This window comes from Athene cunicularia (assembly GCF_003259725.1).
Source record: "Athene cunicularia isolate RWA chromosome 17 unlocalized genomic scaffold, athCun1 chr17_part1, whole genome shotgun sequence".
In the NCBI taxonomy this organism is placed as follows: Eukaryota; Metazoa; Chordata; class Aves; order Strigiformes; family Strigidae; genus Athene; species Athene cunicularia.
In genome coordinates, this window is record NW_020799122.1 from 53,981 (window position 1) to 59,031 (window position 5,051).

Here is a 5,051-nt window from a genome sequence, read left to right on the forward strand (position 1 = left end):
TTATTACAAAACAGTAACTTCAGGTAACACACTAAAACTCTACTTTGAGGTTTGCATTTAATGAAGGGATTCCCTAGTGTTAAAAGACAGCTGTTTCCAGAATTCTGATCATTCTGAGTCTCTCTGCTTATTCTGTCTACCCCTAGAAAATGGAGAGTGACAAAAGAGGACAAAGGACACCCTGCAGTAGAAGGACATCAGGAGTAGAAGCCACCAAAGAGCAACTTTTAATTAATGCGATCCAGACTGGACTCAAACTGGTGATGTACTGCTGAGGAATTCTGTCAAGCCTTGCCTTAAAAGAATTCAGACAATGTAGAGTGCTAAAACTTTTAAGACCCATCTAGATCTTCTATAAGTGAAGTTTCCAACATATTGACACCTCGTGATTGCTTCACAAGACATCCTCTGGCAGCAATTCCATCTGGGTCTGCACCCTCCACCAGTTACTTACTCCTCCTTCGCTGTCACAGCATCACCCTTTGCTGTCAGTTCTGACATTGTGTTTGAGGAGTCACGCTATCAGCTGCTCAATAAAGGAACTTGGGGTTACAAAAAAGAAAGAAAACCTCTCAAAAATGGTAGAGAGGCAGTCTTTCTGGTTAACCAGGGAATTAGCAGGATACAGTTGGATTGTGAGTTTAATGATAGATTGGTTTGAGCAAAGTGCAAGCATGAATAAAGTGATAAAATGCATCTGGAACCCAGCATACTATTATTCTGAACCTCACGTCATCACATAGTGTCCTATAGACACATAGACCTATGTGTCCCATCTACAAGTTTCATGTCCCACAGCTGCTCAGTTTGGCAATGGCACCTCAGGTCCAAATCTAAAAATGGTACTCATACACCCAGGCTCTCACTGAAAACCGGCTGTTATTCCTAGTGAAGCATATCTCTGTCCACAGGCAGTTGATGGCTGCATCCAAGTCTGTAACATAATGCAGCATAATGCATAAGAAGCACGATTTAAATATGTGTGGGGTTTTTTGTTTGATTTTTTTTTTTTTTTTTTAGTTTATAACCCCAGTGTTAAAATATGGTGAGAATATTCCATGCATGGGGCACTCTTAGAGTAACACCTCTTCACATACAGTTAACTGTAGCATTTCATAGTTCTTCCAGCTAGAAATAATGCCATCAAATTTAAATTAGAACACAGCAATTTTTGGAATAATCTTCCTTCATTAACTATATTATTGTGCTTTTATTCAATGTTAAACATATGGACATGACAATTCTCTATAGTCTGTTCCCTGGTAAATAGTCAAAGCTGACAGGAAATAGGAATCTCCACCTTTGCAACCACACCTTTGTTTTTAAAAATTAAATCCAAAACCCCCTATGTCTACAGGCAAGAAACTCCAATAAGGTAACTGGTTAATTACTGCAAACAATGTTTTATACTAGTTAACTGTATCACTAAATATTTTTTGTGGTTTTGAAGGATTATCTCCCATGCATGGAAAAGATCTTCCAGTTTTAGAAATCAATGGAAATAACTGATTTTAGCCCAGTAAAATAACACACTGTAAAGAATATCTCATTTGTTTGTAGCCTACCTGTATAGAGCTCATTGCATCTTAACTCAAATGTCTGAACACAATTCCAACCATGTGCCACTTGAAAGTACATTTCAGCTAAAACCACTGTAAACTCAAAGCTGACTGCTTTTGTAGCAAGAAATACCCTAATGAACATAAGAATGCATAGCCAGTAAAAGAACTTAAAAGGAACTTCTATATTAAAGAAATAAAAGTCTTTATTGAAAGAAACAATAACCCCTACTCAGTATTTTGTACTCAATCACAATTTTCCTTCTTTCTAAATATCTACATTGCTTTACAATATGCCAAAAATGAGGCTTCATTTCTCTTGTTCCTTCAGAAGAACCTACTTCACAGAAATACAAAGCAGAAAGAACCTTCCACCTAAAGTACTTAATTTCCACTTTAATGCAGTTGTCATTTACCCCATACCCTTCTGTGCACTAGTTATAAAACAGTTAATATGAATAGTATGTGTTCTGTGTGTCTCTCTGTCATCCTGAAGAATACCAGCTTTTAAAACATAACCACTCTTTCAAACAGAAAAGAAACACACCCTGCTTCTGCACAGAGCTTAGCAATTGATAACAAAGCTTTTCCTCGGTCATTTTCTTTCTACATATGCCTCCTGAACTGGAAAGCCTGAAAAATTTCTGCACCTGTCTTAAGCCGTACCGAAGTCTAACAGTGCGCTAAAATTCCAGCCAGAGTGGAATGAGAGCACAGAGCCCCTGCATGAAAAAGAGCCACAAAAATTGAAGTCTGAAGTTTGTTTTAAATGTTTGAAAAAAAGGAGAAAATTTCTATAGTATGCTATAATTTCAAAGCTGCAAAAAAATTTTTAACATGATAAACCCCACAATATTCTTTACACATAGGGCTGCCTCCCTTACAACATGCTATCAGCGATCCTTTTCCCATTTTCTCAGACAAGACGCACATAAAAATGGAAATGAGACAGGTAGTGGCAAATTTAAGAAAACAGAGCATCTAAAGAGCTATACTACAAATTAATTTGCTTTGGATGCTGTCTAGCTAAAATTCTGGATTTCTGTTAGCAGCTTTTAGCAATGATAGATGTTTCTAGTATTCTGTCGCCTGATGCAGCATGTCTCTGCAGTAAGAGGCTGGCGGAGACACAAACAGCAGAACTGCCTTACCTTTATTTGTAATTACTGCTGATTATATGTCAAGTTCCATACTTCCCCCAAAAGAAAAAAGCCTCAACACAATATATAAAAAAGGATTTTATAAGGATATGTACCGAGAAACAGAGAATTTTTAAAGAAAGGGACAGACAAAAAAAGCCCACAGCCTATGAATTATAAAGTCCGAGAAAGAGAATTATGGGAATACTAAGAAAAATAAGTTATTCACTGAAAAAGATACAGGATGGTAATAAAACTTAAGGTTCATCAGAATGAACCTCTACTATCTTTGTTTAATTTCCAGAATCACATCTCCCTTAATCTGCTTCCACCTTTATAATAGCATGGGTCATTGAGTCCATTTTGTATGGATTATATAAAGACATACAAAGAACTCTGTTCACCAGACTTGTGATATCTGTACTGTCAGTGATTTCAAATAGGCCTATTCTTCTCTCAAAACAAGGACTCTTCATCATTACTTTTGTTAAGGCATTGTAAAACAAGCTTAATTTCCAACAAACTTCAGGACAGATAAGATCCTCAGCACCTTGCAAACAAGGAAAATACCTTGAAAATGATTGCAGACTCTTAGATGGGAATATAGCTGGTCTATTTCAGCCTGACAAGTAACACTAAAACTAAGATTTCAAAATAACTCTATCAATCCATTTTATCTCCTTGACTTTCCTAAAAGAGCACAAACTCACTTTTAGCGACACTTTAAAAGGATGAACTTTATAACAAAACCATTTTGTAACTCTCCATTGGTGATGTATCGCTCCTGTTCTTCTGAAGCATGAAGTACTTACATAGCATACAATCATCCAAAAAGAGAAGCTATGTTTGATTTCTTTTTATTAGAAGAAATCAAACCACTCCTTTTTTCACAACTGGATAACTACACAAAAAGACAAGTCTAGATGCAAAGTTCTCCAAAACAGACTAAGCCACAAAAATTGAAGTTTGGTTTTTTTTAATGTTTCCGGAGAAAGTAATGAAGTCATGAAAACCCTAGGCACGTACAACACTAGAGTAAGATGGCTCAAATTCTACTTAAGTCCACATAGCCAGCATTTTCTATCATCTCACTGGTTTTGGACCTTCAAATGTATTTAGTCAGTTAGGGACATAGGTGGAATTCAGACCTCTCAAATCTTGACCAGATAATCTGCATTACCTTCCATCCAGACAGAAACATTTCTAGTGCATAGCCAAACTTTACTCACCATTACTACTTCCAAGCTTTCCCCTTCAAACTGTGCATTCAATGGACCTGTGTAGACCTGAAGTGGCATGGACTGGCCACTGCCTGGACAAGTTCAAGATTCGACACTCAGCATAGCATACTTGCCATCTCTGAAGGCTTTCACAAGGCCAAAGTCCAGCCTGCCTACAAAACAACCATATAGAACGAGAGTACTTCATGTAAGCTCTTAAACCAGCTATATATATATGCATTTGCTTGGTGAAAAAATGGACAAAGACCTTAAAAATTACAATGATTGGCGCAGAGGAAGAAAGAAAATAAATTAATGCTGAGCAAAAAAGATTTCCAGACAAGCCTACAGTACTAGCAAGGCAAGGGAACCAGAAGGAGCAGACCCTCACATGCTTCTTACTACCCTGCTATGCACTGATCATTTAATGGATTGTAAAGGTATAGCATAATTTTAGTCATCTGCAGAGAGTGACAGTACACCTATTCAGTACACCTGCAAGTAGCAGAAAATAGTCAGTTCCATGACAGACAAGCACATACATCAGATTTGCTATGGAATGCTGCTCTCAAGTCTAGATACCACAACAGAATGACTTCCATTCTCACTACGCAACCAAAGTAGCGGGCTGCCAAATGAAAAGCAACGGAATTCAAGACACATCTAGACAATACTGTACTGAATACTGAGGAAAAGCCAGTCATCACAGTTCATGCACAGATGAAATACTAAAATAAAAATTTTACTTATAAGTAAGAAACTGGAAGTGCCACAACAGCATTCTCTGAAGTGTAGTCAGCATCACATTTGACGCCAAGCAGACAGGCAGAATCTCTGTGTGCAGTGAAAAATTTGGTGCATGAATGACAGTTCTGGCTTACTAGAAATGAGGAAAAAGTTCTTGAAGTGACACAGCTGATGCAAAGAGGAGTGAAAATCCAAATAAAATCCAGTAAAGCCAATAAATACCAAGCCAGAATGCTAGCTGTTAGGAAAAAAACAACAACCAAGGGCAACTACAACATGGGGATAAAACTTCAATTAATATTTATAAGAAGGCTAATGCACAAAATGTGTAACTTACGGAGAAAAAAACCCATGACGACTAAACTGTATTTATTCGGGGGGGGGGG